This window comes from Prorops nasuta, unplaced genomic scaffold (assembly GCF_024137725.1).
Source record: "Prorops nasuta isolate Cenicafe-Biocafe unplaced genomic scaffold, Cenicafe_Pnas_1.2 PNAS00008, whole genome shotgun sequence".
NCBI classification, from domain to species: Eukaryota; Metazoa; Arthropoda; class Insecta; order Hymenoptera; family Bethylidae; genus Prorops; species Prorops nasuta.
In genome coordinates this window covers 1,009,897-1,027,748 of record NW_027116805.1, presented here as the reverse complement: position 1 = coordinate 1,027,748, position 17,852 = coordinate 1,009,897, and the positions used below count along the sequence as shown (strand labels likewise).

At 32.6% G+C, this 17,852-nt stretch overlaps 1 protein-coding gene across 11 annotated transcripts in view; it reads left to right on the top strand.

Annotated features, from left to right (window-relative positions):
- Positions 1–9,938: 9,938 nt before the first annotated feature.
- Oamb (Octopamine receptor in mushroom bodies) overlaps positions 9,939–17,852 on the top strand; it is a 110,477-nt gene continuing 102,563 nt past the window's right edge. For 10 of the 11 annotated variants that reach the window (XM_066731299.1, XM_066731298.1, XM_066731306.1 and 7 more), the window contains exon 1: positions 9,939–11,406. The gene's annotated coding sequence lies outside the window, so the exon portion shown is untranslated. The remainder of the gene's footprint in view (positions 11,407–17,852) is intronic. The other variant, XM_066731294.1, reaches the window with a different exon arrangement.

Here is a 17,852-nt window from a genome sequence, read left to right as displayed (position 1 = left end):
CTGACGTTTCCATTTTACACAGGGATGTAACTGGGTTTCTTTTATAGTTTAACGTCTCTATATTAATTATTTACAAGCTACACAAATCTATGCAGTAATTATGAAGATATTTTCTGAATCTTTTTTCTTAAGATGCCAGTTGATTCGTAAAACAAATGGGCGTAATAGTTCAAGAAATTATGATTTTCATATTTCTGCCAGCGATATAAATGGCCCAGTACATCGTAAGATTGGATTTTTTATTTCATAATTCTTATTAACGACTCACTATAAAAGTTCAACGAGAGGCAATTGTGGCGAAGAATTGTAAAGGCGTATATCTGCCAGGAAATTATTATTTTGGTGATTTTGAGCGATCGTGAATACATTACAACTTTTACCATCATTAAATAATGTAAGCATTTAAATTGAGAAATATGATTTTCATTTTTTCGTCCAGGATATAAAAAGCTTCTTGAAACGTTATATTGAGTTGTACATTTGAAAATTGTTTATTCATGGTGAGATTCAGCCCAGGGAATTTAGGTGAAAAGAGCAAGACGTAGAATCGATGAAGAAAATATTATTTTTGTTTTTCAGAGCAAACGTACGAATAGCATTCCGATAGATATAATAATACACGTACAAGTCCTTTTATTTGAAAAAATATAATCAGCCCGCTTTATTACAAACTTAATTATATAATGATGGCTTCTACAAAGCAAAGTATAAATTTACTAAAATATATGTGCAATAACGTGGATCATTGAATTGTGTCAAAAAATATTTGCACATTTGGACGAAACACGGGACGAAAATCGGCTTCTGATTCTTTCGAGGGACCACCTCGAAGCTTAAAAATTACCCGGTTTAAGCACCACAAAGTGACAGACAACCGCGCTATAATTAGATTTACCACGAGCGAAACTTATGCCAAATGAAACTGAGACCATCGATCTGACCTCTGAATTTGACTGATACCTGAACCAAGTCTTACATTTCTAAACAGAAATTAAAAAACATTTTTCGGTATGATTCAAATACCATTAAAAATCTCAAATTAGCAAGTAACACTTTTCGATCTATGATTTTCATTTTGACCTTTCGACCAAATGGATCTAACTTTTGATATACTGTATGACGTTTTAAATAAATACACAAATGCAGCAAATGTCAGAATCTATTGTGAGGAGGATTTAAGAAACTACAACCTAGGAGGAATACTAATTATGTAAGTTTTAAAGTGACAAACTTATAAATAGAACTTTGAAGAGAGGCTCTGATTTAAAGTTAACTTCAACTGATCGCCCGGGCCTTTAAGTTTGACTGATTGAAAAGCAAAGTTGCGTTCGAATGAAAGACTCAAGAGAATAAACATGAAATTAATTTAAGTATTTCTCTTACTACATAATATTTCGATAGTACTAAACTTAAGAGTTTTATCCAAAAAGTGTAGTTTAAGAAATTATAAAAAACTTACGAAAAATGAAAAAAAAATTGTAGCAATTTTAAATAAACTTTAAAATAAATTAAATTATTTCGTGTAATTTATTATATCAGAGTAGAAAATTGATATATTTCATTATATCAAATTCATTTATTACATATGCACGAATGCACTGTATAAATTTGATATATTACTTAACGAACAGTAAAAATAGTCTGTGCTATTATAATAATGTAGAAAATTAAGACATTACGTTAATACCGGTACTGATAGTAAAATATTGCAGGAATAAATTGAATACCCTTTGCTAGTTAAGTGTCAAAGTATTAGAACATGTTATAATTAGATACGTAAAAGCACTTCTAACACGAGTCAAACTTTCAGTGGCTGTTAAAGTTTAGAAATTTGCACGATGCTACATGAGAGCTTAACCTGAATTTCACCAAGCCTAATTTAGAAAACCAATTTTTAATTATTCGAACAAATCTTCATTCATTTCACATTAGTAAATGCTGTACATAATTAGACTAAAATTATTGAAATGAATCGAATAATATTTATGTTCTTTATTAAATACTTACTAAATAGCAACCAATTTTAACAAGTGTTTATTCGTTAAAGAAGAAAATATGTATGTGTGTTTGACAATTCTTGCTATGAAAATAATTTGAAATTTCAATTTTCGAAAAGGAATAAAAATTAATATCATTTTGAAATTGATGTTTAGAGATGGGAGAAGTGTATAAATATCACTAGATGTGACATGGGAATATTTAGAGACATATGTGATGCGTGGAAGGAAGATAATTTCAATGTAAGAATATGAGTATGAATGTAAACACAAGATGGAAGATGTAAGAGCTGTATACATATACGTGGAAATCAGGAGAGAGAGATAGTTCAGGATACGAGTAAACAGGATATTGCGCCATCTGGTCCAGGATTCCCTTATAACTGGGAGGTAATCACACTTCAGATAGCTTATCCTTCCGTTTTCCATCACTTTTCTCCCATCCCACCGACCAACTTTTCACATTTTCACGAAAGAAAAACCCATAAAATTTCATATTACCCCTCCATTTGCCTTTGTCAAAGATCTCATCAATGCTCACTAAATAACTCCAAATATTTTCATATTTGCCCCTATTTCTATCAATGGTTCGACTAAAAATATACCAAAATTTATCTTTTAAATAAACAATGTACATATCACGAGAAAAGCTCGTCAGCACTGTTTCATGGAAGTCTAGTAAGAAATATTACTGACACAAACATGTTGCAATTAAAAGTAATCGATTTTTTCTGTATTTTTCATTGAATTTAAAGACTTAATGATAAATGACAACAACACTTGGAACTTTGTAATTAGTTCTAATTTTCTTTCAGGCGATTGGTGTATAGCTTTCTGAATGTAATTGGCTTTACCATTGATTATTTGGCTCGATTGATTGAAAGCACGTGTTGCCAAAGGTGGTTTAGGAGCATTTAAGAGAAAAATAAAAGAATAGGAGGTAAAAGGTCTTTGTCAAATGAGACGGAGAAAGAGAAGGACAAGGTAAAAGAATAATGGATAGACAGAGGGGTATTGAGAAATAAAAGGATAAAATATAACCGACAAGGCGATATAAGAGAAATGAAACTATGTTTCTTCGTAAAAGACAAAATGGGCCAACTCCTAATAGTTATGGCTAAGGTCAAACTCAATACTGGATGCAATTTCATACAACTAATTTCACGTGGCATAAACCAAAATGGTATAATACAAATCAAAGGGATGTTGAAAACGTAATGCTGTTAGGGTTTGTTATAACTTTCTTATAAAGAGAAAATAGTCTCTTTATTAATTTTGTTTAAACAAACGTGTTTATTTTAATGAATATTTTCTTTATTTTCCTTTCTTATTTGAACTGTTCTCTTTTTACATATAAGATTTTGTTTTGGCAGCCCTAAAGCTCCTGTTGAGGTATTGCTTATCTTCCTCTCGAGAGAAAACTGTATTTATACATTTGCATTTAATACAGCATTTTTGAATTGTGTTTACTTTAACAAAAGAAATTATATTCATTCATAAAATTTAGGAGTTTTTTTATTACAAACTCTTCGAAATACACTTTGAAATTTTTGTTTTACAAGGTCATTGTAATTTTTCATCATTTAAATGTTAGTTACCCAATTTGATCCTCTCTTGAATTTAAAATGAAACGAATTAAATTAATTTTAGAGAAGGACAAGAGGGCAAATAGGGGTTTCCTTCTTTTTCTTTATTTAATGGAAGTTTTAATCGAAGAGTCAAGTTGGCGAGGTAATACCAGCTTCAATTATCGAACGCGTTGCCCTGCAATTTCCAGAAACTGGAAGTGTGTTGATTCGGCTGCACATTCGGTTTGGATGGAAACGCAAATACTCGTAAATGTTCGGTTTACATGGGTAGGACTAATGGTGGAATTGCATATTACAATTTTCTTTTCTACGTTTCATATCAGCCTTCCAATCTACTTACAAAGCTTTGTAAAAACTGTTGTCAATTTTTTTAGAAACCATTTGTCAGATCGAACTAATTACAAAGCAACAGACTGAATGGAACATTTACGAAGCAATTCATTTCTTTTTTCACAGAGACAATCATAAATCCCAAAAGCTTGAGAAGAATAATAACAAGCACAACTATAGGGAGTAATTTATATTTGCAAATAGTATTTTGCAATAATATTTCATTTTTTTTTTAAAGAGATTTTAGAACAAAATATTGAACCGTCTATGAATTGACTAAAGTCATAATCAATTATTTTTCACAATTCAAATAGGCTTTTATAATAATCGTGAGAATAAATTGTGAAGGAAATTATGTATACATAAGACTTTCAGATTACCGGAGGGTCTTTGCAGCTATTCAAGTATACCAGCTGAATAGTAGCTTAGGAACGATGTTCTGGAGTAACTATCTAGTTAGGACTCCTATATTTGCTTGGCAAACATCAAATCGTCACACGCTCAGACATTTGGAACATTTCCGAAGATTCTCCACCCCCTCCCAAGAACAGAAATTTATTTTCAAACAAAACCATTATTCCGTTTCCTCCACAAAAGTTTACGTGATATTTTATCCTCCGTTACTTCAAATCACGTCGTCATCCCCAATCTTCATTCGATGCAATAAGATAGAATTGGATGATCACCCTTTGCATACAAAAAATTGTCGACAAAACGAATTTTTCCTACATCTAAAATCAATAGATTACGAAATAAAATTATGCGCTTCTACCACGAGGTTGAGAGAAAAACAAAAACATTGAGACCGTTCAGAATTATGTGCTGTTCGTTTGTAATAAAATAAGAGGGTATGGCGTCACACATGGTGTAAAGTCTCGAAATTTCTCACAATTTACGAGCGGTCCGTCCTGGATCTGTAAAGGTTACATGGTCGACTTGGTTTTACATTGCGTGAAATATTGTTCGAAATTGGCGTTGTGATTATTTTACACGTTTCTCTAAAATCCAGCTCTTTTCATGAACGTGCAAAAGAAACACGTTCTACGATCGTGTGCAGACTGTATGCGCAGTTTCGAGGCACCGGTTCTCCAGAAGCGAAGGATCAAAGAAAATAAAAATATATTACTTGGTAGTACGTGTGTGTGTGCGTGTGCCGAAAATATTTGTGCGATACCCTTGCATCGTATTTTCAATGCTTTCACTCTTTTTATCAAAGCATATATAATTTTTTAATTCTCTCTCTTTCTCAAAGGGACTACTATTTTTTTTTTATAGAGCAAGCAAGTGGGAAGAAATGTAAATATATTAGGAAGACTGAAAGTATCATTTTAATGGCAAAAGCTTTTAACTCTTCGATAAAGTTGAAGCCAAGAAGTTTCTGGAACTAAGCTTGCAGCTACTTTTTTTTTTTCATTTCAGTATACTTGAAAATATTTGTCATGTTAAGTGGACCGGAAAGTAATGTTGTTTTTTAAAATAATATTGAGAGAACACAAACGAAATTATTTTCCGGTCCAGCTGATATAATAATATATTTACTTTGTCTACTATTATAGAAATATTGGTTGTAATTGTTATAGATATAAGTTATTTTACGTGATTTTTTCAATGTTTTAATCTTGGGATTATTTTAATTCAATAGCTGCAAATAACGAGTACACTCGAAAGACGAGAGACGAAGAGAAATAGAGAAAGCGAGCGAGTGAGTGAGTGAGTAAATGTGCATTTGTGTGTGTGTGTATAAGAGAGAGAAGCCATAAAGATAAAAAGAGGTTACAAACTGTGGTTGGCGTCCAAGTGATTTTATCTCCGGTGTTCAAATTTCAAGTAGGTCATTCAAGAATGGACTTTTCGCGAGAGTCCAGCTCGTTACAGGGTTGGCGTTTATCTGACAGGATCAGAGAAAAGGAGATAAAGAGAGGGAGTTAGGGGCAGATAGGGATATAGGGATGGATAAATAATAGACAGATAGTTTAATACACACACACACACACACACACATAAGCAAATTATTAAATATATAGAGTGCAGCGTTTAAGTCGTACAAGAGAGTAAGGTTATACAAAAATTCACTTATCTCCGTAACTATATAACAGATATTAATATTTTGATCAGGACCTATCTTTCGTATATAATGCAAACAGGGAGGAGATTAAAAAATTTCATGTACAAAGAATTGATATTTTTAATAGTTAAAAACACAAACCTTTTGTTACCTCAATGCTTTGGGAGAGATTTAAAGTGGTATACCTTTCTGTATAACAAGAGAGTATAGAGTAGAGTAGCGACTGTGTGTACGTATGTGTGTGTGAAACAGAGAGAGAATTGTGTGTGAAACTTAAGGTCATGCCCCGAATGCATCGATGCAATTTAGGCTATGGCAAACACGCGTAACTCTCTGTGCCTGGTCAGATTTATGGCTCACTGGCATGGAGAAACGTCAAATCTTGCCTTACCAGCTTCCCCATTGTGGCGTGTCCCCCGATCCTTTCTCAACGCGAAATCAAATCGAAATCTCAACAGCGTCATCATCGATACCGTTCTTCTCGCTCATCGAAACTGCGGTATCTTTAATTAAAAATCTCCCATTCACGCTTAACTAAAGTTCCTTTTCAAAAGTATTTTCGTCATATCAATTTGTTCTTGTTAAGCTTTTTCAACAATATTTTTCCATATATGATTACTATATATTAATATCGCTGCAGTTATTCATTAGTGAAATCGCTATTATTTGGGAATTTCTGCATGCAGTGGAAATGTTTCTTCAAAATTCGAGTTAATTTAATATATGTATAATATAGTGCACGTTTCCATTGCTGCTTTTAACCCACAACATTCATCCTTGGGAATTTACCGGTATATAGTCGGAGCTTTAAATGAAAATGACTTTTAAAAAAGCTTCCGCTCAAATTCATATCCGGCATATCTGACCGTGAGCATTTTTCTTCCTCCCTTTTTTTAAATTCTCCCTAGCCGAGCAAATCGAATTTTCACAGTCAAGGCGTGACTCGGTGCGTACATGAAGGTGGGTTGTGAGCGATTTTTTTTTCTTTTTCCGACTGAGCCACGAACAAACATCTGGCTGGGGATTCGATCAAAGTTGCCTTCCCAAATCCCGTCTAGCAAGTATCCGCGACGCCTGGCTATACCAGAAATCGTTTAACCGCTTTCGCCCCCATCCTTTTCCTACTTTCCTTTGCGCACCTTTTCCGAACTGGATTTACGTTTAGTAAATTTATTCATAAGAACTCCTTCAAACTCCCTGAAACTCTTGGTAACACTACTTAACTCGGTGTAATACAATGTAAATTTACTGGAGCATTTCATCAACAGCTTCGCCGAATCGCGGAAACTTCATTAAAATGCATAATAATCATCTTAATTTATACGTTCAATTACCAATTGAAATACGAACTATGCGCTATTATAGCCACTCGCGTAAAAAAATACTGACGTCATTGGACAAGGTAATTCGATAATCGAGCAATATAATATCTGGCAGATCTGGCTGATTTATTCGGCTTTATTGGCCGATGCGGAATAATACACGAACAATTGTATTATAAGGGGGAAATGTGCTTATAAAGTGGAAAAATACGTAGAGTGTCAGACGCGAGCTTATCACCCTCTGGAATGGAATTTCGGGGAATGATTTAAGGTTTCCATTCGTTCTTGTGTACTTTTCAAAGGAAAGTAATGCGGAAGACATCAATTCAGTGCTGAGGAGAGTACAGTTATATTTTTTAGTGACAGAGCCATGCATGAATTTTCTTGCAGAGATAGTAGGTTTTGGATGTAAATAAGGTGGTATAGGGATGCTAAAGGTCGGCCATGCCAGGGATATGATAGAGCATAATGCACACGCATTATGCGCAATATTGTACTTGGTTGGCATGTGTGTTGGTTGAAGCTCCTTCAGTTGCGCATTAACATAGCTGAATTTCCTTAGGAGGGCTTCACTTCCCCCGCTAGCCTTAAAATATGTCGCGCCAAAACCTACGATACTTCCTCATTAAACACGAATCCACCCAGATAATAACTTTGCCAATTAAAATCTCGGCTATTGGCCTCTTTCGACACACCGGAAACTCGGCCTTTCTAAGCTTTACAACCCTCGACCCCCTTCTGCCCCAATTAGATATTACCCAAATTCACGACTTGTGGCTGCAGAACGGTGCCATCTGCTCTTGATAATAATCATTAAAGCTATACTATCCTGATTATTTCACTTTGATATTTTACGAGAAAAGCTCCTTCAACTCGGAAACTCATTGCTGCAATCGGCCCGTTAAACTTCTCCAAAACTACTTGAAAGAAACTTCAAGTTTCGCTTTTTCAGCTATATCTTTTAATTACAGATATTTTAAATGATGAGTGTGTTAAAATGGTTTATTTATATAATAGGAATTATTTACTTTTTAATACAAGATGAAACATTTTATTATAAAAATAAATATATATATAGGAAATACGATAAATAATTTATACTACGATATATAGTTAATATTTGTTGGCACATATACATATGCGAGGTTTTTTGCCCTCGTTCATATCTCTTTTATCACTTGTTATTTTTATCGCGTGACAATCCCCGTTCACAAAAACCGGAAGTCGCAGTATCGTTTCCGGTTCATGGCCATTTTACTATAACGTGGAGTCTCGATGAATGCAAAAACAAATCCTCCGTTTGTTAAATCTACAAAGCTCCTGTTTCGCGACCGACAGTAAAAAGAGCTCGTTAAAATTTTTGCAAACTCTTCGAAAGTATCTGCACCGCAGAAGCAATTATAATAATGAATTAATCCGTGCTGAAATATCTCCTTCGCGAGACTCCATACGACAGAAATACAGAAATAATGGAAATTCTCTTAATGACTGTTTCCAAGGTGAATGAGAAATATGTATATGTAGAAAGTAAATAAAATCGTAGTTTTAGCATTACGTGATAAATTAGAGCTTTATATACATAATACATAAATTAAATGACATAAACATTGATAGGCTTAATAACGAGCAAAAATATTGGAATACTGTATTTATAAACCTTTTAATTTTTGAGAAAGCATTATAAGTTCTCTTTGATGAAAATCAATGTGAGTTAATTATAGGTTTCTTAAGAATAGATTTCTTTATTTCTAGAGATTGTTATTCATAAAATTAATAAAAAATGGATTTATACACATATTCCATATATAAAACGATTTATACTCTAAAGCACTGGGATGCGATCCATTGATACTTGGTATATATTATTATCAGTAAAGAATAATTATATACATACAAGTAATATAGGGGCTAGTATTAGTTCGTTGACTGAAAATATGCAAGCTATAATCTTAAAAGTGAAATTTGATTAGTCATTACAACGAGGTGAAGGAATCGAGACTAGTTTATCTTATCTTTGGCAAGAGTAATTACATGTAGTTACACAATAAACAAAACTGAATAATTTCATTGAATTATATGCAGTAAAGAGGGCATCACTAATGAACAATTTGTTTTTACAAAATAATCAAGATGTATTAATAAAAAATATACAATCACGTTTAATTATCTCGTAACGTATAAATAACAGAAGATATTCTGATGTACTAAGGTCGAATTAAAATAGCCAAAGATAAATTACAAAGTTAACAAAGCATGTTAAAATATAGGAATAACAGTAATTGTAAGAAAGTTATTCGACAAAATATTAATAAAGTGTAGAAATGAGCCTTAATACTTTATTATATAAAATCATTAGAGGAATGTGAGTAAATATAATAGCAACGTATAATTGAAGAGTTATAAACGGGTGGGAATAATTTTGCACAAAGTTGGATCGTATATGAAGGAGATCGCAGGGAAATTGGGATCGCGTGCGAGCTGGCCGTCAGTTTGGGCGGTTTGCGAGATTTAGCAGGGAGAAGCGAGTAGCGTGGAGCCGTAGAGTTTGAAATCCAACGTTGTGTCCCACCGTCGATAAGATCCGTTGACAGCGCCGGCCGATGGCAGTCCGACGCCGGCCGTCGTTGTGAACGGATCCAACGAATCCTCGCTGCTCCGCACATTCGCTTTTGCCTCACGTTTGCTCGCGCAGCTTACCTTCCTCTTCCACTTTCTCTTGCATTTCTCCTTTTTCTATTTAATCCCAATCCCCCCTCCTTCCCTCACTACTGGGGTGCTAACTTTTCTCCCCCTCCCACCACCATTCACCCATTTCTTCTCTCTTGCTACTCCTACCATCTCTCCATCCCCCCCCCCCCTCTGCCCTTCTATACTCTCCCTCTCGTTTTTCACCCCTTCCAACCATACAGTGATGAGTGCGAATTTAACGAAGCTTTCAAAATTTCCCAAAATCGATGCAGCAAATCAACCGACTTGGAGAACTTTTCATTCTTATTTGTAGTTCTATGTTTATTTCGAGAGAAAAGTGGCAGTGATCCAGTTCTCGTATCTGTAGAACGAAACGATATCCATGGACATGGATCGTATAGATCATTATCCATCATTGCGAAAATATTTAAAATTATAAACAATCGAGTGATTCGATTAGCTTGAAATCAGTTTATAAGTATTGTTTCTAAAATTGGATATAGTATAGAGTAGGATATTTATATTTATAGAGTCGTCGATGTTTGTATATTGAAGGTTGGTTTGTAAAAATAAGTCGAATTTTTATTATTGGCTAACAGGACGAAAATTTTCATTAAAAATGTGAATTCGACCAAATGTACTTGGCTTTCTTATTAATCAGATCTAGGGAATAATGATCTGAATTTGCTAGGAAGCTAATTGGTCCCTGGTTTATGCAAATTTTATGATCCAGTTATTCTAAAGCTTCGGTTGTAGCAACATAAACGAAGGAACGGTTTAAGCGAAGATAACTCTCGTACCAGTTTACTTTACGCAGTGAATCTAAGATAAAGAAACGAATAATGCAAGGACTTACAATGCTTGAAAATAATCTTAAGCTGCTTTAGCTTTGCACAGTGAATTTCAGATAAAGAAGCAAACAACTTTATGCAGTTTTGCAACTCTAGGAGAGATCAAATTGAACATTAAAATGTAATAAACTTAAAAGAGTGAATATAATAAATAAAGAGCAAGAATGTTCGTTACAACTGATAATAAAATAATAATAGAACAATATAACTAATTGATCAAAATAAATACAGAAAATAACTTGATAAACCTGACATTGATTTCAAAGGATAGTGATAGTAGATGAATGTGTAAGAACCTAAAAATTACAATAAAAATCATTGAAAATTTGTTGGTTTGTTGTTATCAGTGAAAAAAGATGGAGAATAATTAGACGACCGTTGACTAATGTGAAGTGATAAGTGAATGAGTGGAAGCAAAGTAGAAAGGTCCTAATGCAGCGTGATTGAAAATCATGGGAGAGGGTTAAGGGAAGTTGAGATTGGTCGTCGTACCGGCTGTTCCTTATACTCAATTGGTCCTTTAATCTTCAAACAGGAAATCGCCTCATCTGTCATGCCAAAAAGGTGAAACTCACTTTATATACACGTGTTTTATTTACTTTGACTGCACCAACACCTGAATTATTTTCCATATGACCTATTTTTTAAAATTGACATTGCCACGAGATCCCTCTCCACGTGCTGTCGTCAACTTTTACCAGCTTAGCTTTCAGTGATTTTTTATCATTAAATTTCTTTGTTAAATGAAATTTGATCAGATCAGTCTACCTAATTTATTCCTGTCTTTTTTGTCTCCCGGTATTTATTATATAAATGCGAGGGGTTAAAAATATTTTAGAAAAATCATGTTTGAGAAATTTAAACATATAGATTGATTAGTTTCTCTTATATCCTATAACTTAATAACTAATCACACTTGTTTATTTAGTTCATTCAAGCAATCTTCGCTTAAAACACCAACCAAGTTACTCCAGCGATAATGACCCGCAGAGAACAGAAGAGTTTATCACGGTATACGTGCGTTTAGCATGCTGCTTAAAAAGCTAGATGCACTCGAATTAGCCACATAGTAGTTGCATAACGGTTTACATTTGTTTACATTAGTATTTTCGCAATAGATTTAACTTAGCAGCTAATCACGTTTTTTCAGAGGCTTATTCCTTTCGAAACTTTTTTTGCTCAACACGAAGAATTTAATGAAAACTTTGATTATTCCAAATATCTATGTAAAATACTTAAGAAAATAAAGCAAACAAAATATTAGTCGGATTATCAATTTTTCAAGAAGTCTTCAATATGATGATCTCAATGCAATAACTGTTGTGAAGAAAATGTAATTCACAGGATTAATAGAACTCTGGGAAAAAAAAGTTTATTGTTACGTAAAAAAAGGCGTGCATCGGAATATGAATTTATGTTGTGCAATAACAGTTAAATTTTTTTATTACTGAATGATGATTTAATTAATTCCTAATTACCAGAAATCGTCATTTCTTAATAAAGGATAAACACCGTCTCTCATTATGAACAAAAGGTAATTGCTTACTTTTAATGTGTAACATGCGACTTAACTAATTATATATATACACAAACAACATCCATAAGGATGACGTAAATTGATGACTTTCTGGAAAATTTAACTAACCAAAGTAATTTAGAAAGACTACATATTAATACGTCGAAAAGTTATAGTAAAATAATATTTGAAATAAAATATATAAGTTTATAATTAATAACCTCGAGCTTTTCCTCACGAGGATATGAAAACAGAAAGAGGATGTATACTCTGTAGTTTCTGAATTTTCTCGTTCGAGTTGTTGCCCTATCTTGAATAAAGGGCAAAGGGATTCTTCTAGGTCAAACTTAAGAAAGAAACACTACAGTAAAAATAAACATATACATTTATTTATAAGGTACGTCAATCCGACGAAACAATAATTTAGCGTGAAAATAGGTGACACATCACAAACACACACACACACACAGGTTTTCATTCGGGGGCTTTTCCAGCGATTTCCTGTAGAAGGATTGCGTAAATTGTGAATTTTGCCGCTTGAGCTGCTCAGAAGTAAGGCCCAAAGAGGCTTGCCCGAGTCTCGAGTAAGGTTGGATCATTGTTTCCGGCCGACAATGCGGTACAAAATGAGCCGGGAAGGAAGCAGCTTCCGTTGCGCTTTCAGATCTTTCCCGATCATTAAATTGGACGCCATTGTTGGATAGCAGAAGTCGGAAGACAATGAGTCCTAACCCATAGATGCTTTCCCCGAGAAACAAAAGCTCCTGGAGGACTCCCTTCTCTTATTCCTACGTCCCTACGTCTTACGACTTTCACCTAATTTCCAATTGAAATCCTTTATCCTCCCCTCTCTTTTTATCTTCATCATATACATTTTACTGCATCAACCCTTGACCAGCATTCTTCGTCTCTTTATTTCTTGATTCCACTTTTGGCTCTACGACCTTTCCATATTTAGTCGCTTATCATTCATTCTGAATTAACGATAAATACTTTTAATTTTTAACTGTATTGATTTCCTTATTTATCTTTCCTCCACCTTTCTCTTTTTCTTTCAACACACATTTCATTCCATCCAACTTTTCTTACATTTCTCTTCCTTTTATTTTCTAAAAGTTTCCATTTTTTTGCTTTATCCCTTTAATTTTTATCTAATGATTAAAATTGTTAATTTTGAACTCTAATTAAACTGTTCAATACTTCCAACCTCTACACATACTTTCTCTTTATTTTCTTCGTACAAATTTTAGTATTTCAACTTTTTTTATCTCATCCCTATTTTATTTCTTAAAACTTTTAACCTTCCGATCTGATTTCTGCGTCCTTTCGCAATAAGTTTCTTTGTGTTTCTTACTTTCTACGATTCTTCTAATATTTCTTAATTGCATTCCTTTCTTTTTAGCGTTTAGCTATTAATCTTTTAATATATATGTGTAGTATATTCTTCTCGTTTTTTTTATTAATACAACTTTTTCTATTAAATCTGCTTTTTTTTCTTTCTAAAATTACGAACTATTTCACATTTCTCTTATTTCTTTTCCACTACTACATTTCTTAAAGCTCCTCGCCATAAAGTGCTACCCTCGTGACTAAAATGGCCCGATCTTTCCAAATCCGACTTGCTAATTTCTGCACTTTCTGCCTTCGAGCACCTGAGAAAAATGCATGAGCAAACTAATTTCTTCGATTTTCCACAAGAAATCACTTTCCGAGAATTGCAATGAATCTACCTCTCTCACCGAATGGCTTAATTTACCAGAACTTTACTTTTGTTTCTAAATGACCAATATAATATATGGAATAGTTTTCTTGCAATTAATTGTATTTTGTTAGGAAATAAAAAGCTGAATTGCAGAAGAAAAAAGCGAAGAGCTAAACTATAAAGATAGCAATAAAAAACTAGATTAATTAACGCATAGGCTACTATTTTGTTGCCGTTACAAGGTTATAATAATTAAAACTAATTTGTGTAGTGTTTATTATTTATAATGGATTCGTGTGCAAGCAGTATTATTTTTGGTATATGTATTCTTTATATTCCTTATTAAAGAAGGCTCAATGACTGATCAAGTTACTGAAAGCTAGTCAAGCCAAAAGTAAGCAATAGGATACTTAATGTGGGTTGGATTCATCAAATGAAAAAGCTTAAGAGACAGGCTCGTTTCAGAAAATTCATTTCCCTTTTCGACCTCGTATATTCGTTCCATTGCTTCGATTCGTTAATTAATTCATATTCATTCGCATTACTCATTCAATTTGTACAAATTGATTCCTATAAATTAGACCATACATATACAGGTATCAAAGGCTGTGTATTGATATCCTGTATAAAACAATCAGCTCGTGCGTGTTTCCACTTTTAACAATTATTATTTACACAGCTCTTTCAAAGCTTAAAGCATCGCTATTTTATTTTTATTTTAATTTTAAAACTTTTGTTTTGTTTTAACTTTATAAAAATGTAGTCATGTTTTTCGTTTCATTTTTCTATACACTTTTTATTTTGTTGACATAATCCAAATTTCATATTGCATCTATTAGGAAGCTGAAATTGAGCGATTTTTAAATTTTAGGTTACGTCAGAAAAAGTACTTTCTTCTTTTTTTAGTAACGAAATTAGCTTTTGAAGATCTCGAATGTCGAAAGACTGAAAATAGTGAAAGAAAGCTTAAATTCGGTCACATTGGTTACTTGTGGCGGAGTTAAAGAAGGGAATTTACAACGTCGCTAGCTTTCCAACCACTTGAAGGGTACATCATTCTTACGTATTTTTGTCTAGACAGATTCTACTTTGTGTGTCTACTTCTCTTTATCTCATTTCTTCTTTTTAAAGTTTTATCTTTAACTTACTATGTTAGTTTTTACTGTTTTACTTTTTCTGCTTTCTTCTCTTTTATAACTCATCCAGTTTTTTTACATTTATGTATATTTACTTATTTACTGCCAAACTAGCTTCTTAGTATTTCTATATATAATCTCTTTTCTTCTACCAGATTTTTCTTTAGTTCTAATTAAAATTTAAAGTGCTATATATATATATATATATATATATTATTATAATATAATAAGAGTATTTCCGTTTCTGATAGAATTATTACATTTTTAATTCAATGGTGAAATATTGGTTGCACAAATGCTTTTAATGGTACGATGATATAGATATAGTAAAAAGGTTTATTTACCGTGCCTGGTAGAATCACTCATAAAAGAAATTTACGATTCCAATAGTAATGTTACTAATGCACATCAAGTTATTTTGCATTAACTGTGTCAAGAGAGCTTCTGGTGACTCGAGTGCTTGCAAATTTGTGGGTGTAAATTTTATTTTCGGCATTGCAAGCGTTTTACTTGATAGATAAATTTCCATGAAGAGTTGTAGCTTTGAAACTTCAAAGCCAGCGATGACCCGAAACAGCAAAATTTATTATATCTTTAAATAAATCTATTATAAAATTAAAAATTCCTATTAGGCTATAACAATTATATAATCGTCGTTTAAATTTTATGATTGTGGTACTAATGGAATTTAGTAAACATTTATTTAAAAAGGATTATAATAATTGAGAATATAACTATAATTAAAAAATGGAGCAGTTGAAAAATCTTTATAATTCCATTGCTTTTACAATTACCTTTTTAGTATAATTGTACGAATATATGAGATTATATTTTGAGTAAATTAATTTAAATAAAATATAAATGAGTTTTTTTAAAGTACAAAATTTGTAAAATTAGTTTTTCTAAGTTTCGTAAACTCTCTAAAGAAATTCTTGAATTGTGCTAAAGAAACTTTATAGGGTAATCCAAATGATAATTCAGATTGGATAAGTTACAAAGAAACTTTTGGCTTTGAGGGATTATGCACATTCTAGTTTTAAGTCGAATTGTTGCATACAAGAATATAAAGGAAGTAAGAAAATCGTAAGGTTTTGTGATAAGTCTTTTTATTGCTAAAATAGCTATAATGAAAAACAACTTCACATGAAATTAAAATGATCAAGAATTGATTTACTGTCCATTATAATGGCCTAATTCATGAAATTTTTAATATTTAATTTTACTTACAAAAATACCTTTCCTACAATTAAAATTAAAATGATCCATTATTACCTTTAACAAAATTTTTGCAGAAAGTCCCTCGAAGTTTATCATGGCTTAGTTTTCATCTATATTATGTGAGGATTTAAACGAATTATTACATACTAAAAATTGCTGTGAAATTGACCATGAATTATCTATAGCACTTTCTTGTTCCTGTGTATGCATCTCGAAATTATTTATAATTGGCTGTTGTATTTTTTACTATCAGTTTTTCCATTCGTTATTTGCATCTCGCTACGTTTCTTCAACCATGACGTCACTTTATAACGAGGCAAGTAGCGGAAATGGAAGTTTGCAGGCACGAAACTTATCATGGATGGTTAATCTAACGGAGAGATCATTTGCCACTTTAGCAATCTTAACTTACTTAGCGTTTTTGTAAACGATATTTGCACTCTTGATCGATTCTTCGTAACATTTATAATGATTACTCGTGCTTCTCTGTACACCAATTACTAATGTTATTCGAATCTCCAATTGTCCAACATTCAACTGACAAAAAAATTGAACGTTATAAACAAAAAACTTCATATATCAAAGCGAGCTTGATTGATATAACAATTTATCTAATTAGTTTTTATCGATCTATTAAATACAATGATATAATGCATATTTATTTATTTAGGATTAATAACTATGATGTCTAATATTAACAGTCGTATAACGCAAATAAAAATCGTATAGAGGGAAGACTAGGATGACACAGACCAAACTTTAAGCAACCATATTGTGCTTTTCAACAGCTTTTATTAATATGCATAGGGCTGCAAATGTCAAATTAAAATTTTAGACTCATTAAAATATTGCGAATTTCCCATGTGTGCAAAGCCCTAATTACTCCTCTTAATTCGTTTAGTAGTGCAAGTTATTTCATAGTAATCCATAAATAGAATTGATGAAATTTTAATTGAATGATCTCATTCCTATGTATAATGTATTGATAAAAAAGTTTTTTAAAACTGTATACGTTCCATGCGTATGTATATTTGCATTTTTAAACTATATTATCTCTATTACAATTTTTTACCACAAACAGTAAAAAAAAAAGATTTACTAGATTTTTCGGGTATATATTTTGTGCCAAAAGGTTTTTACTAGATAAAAAGGGGAAAAAGAGATAAGCTACGTGTAATATTTCAGTTTACTTTCGGCCACATCGTCAGGGCTAACTAAAAATGCCTAAGGTTGTGGAGGTCAGAGAGAAAAACGAGAAAAGGATAGAAAAAACTGAAGAGAAATGAGGGGATGAGGATCGTTGGTGCACGATCCGGATTAGTTTCTAGCACCAAGTTAGTAGTTTCTCTCTCTCCTCTTTCTCTCTGTATCTATTTGTCCGTCTGTCCGTCTCTCTGTCTACCTGACTCTACACCCTTTACCCTCCTTTCCCTCTCAT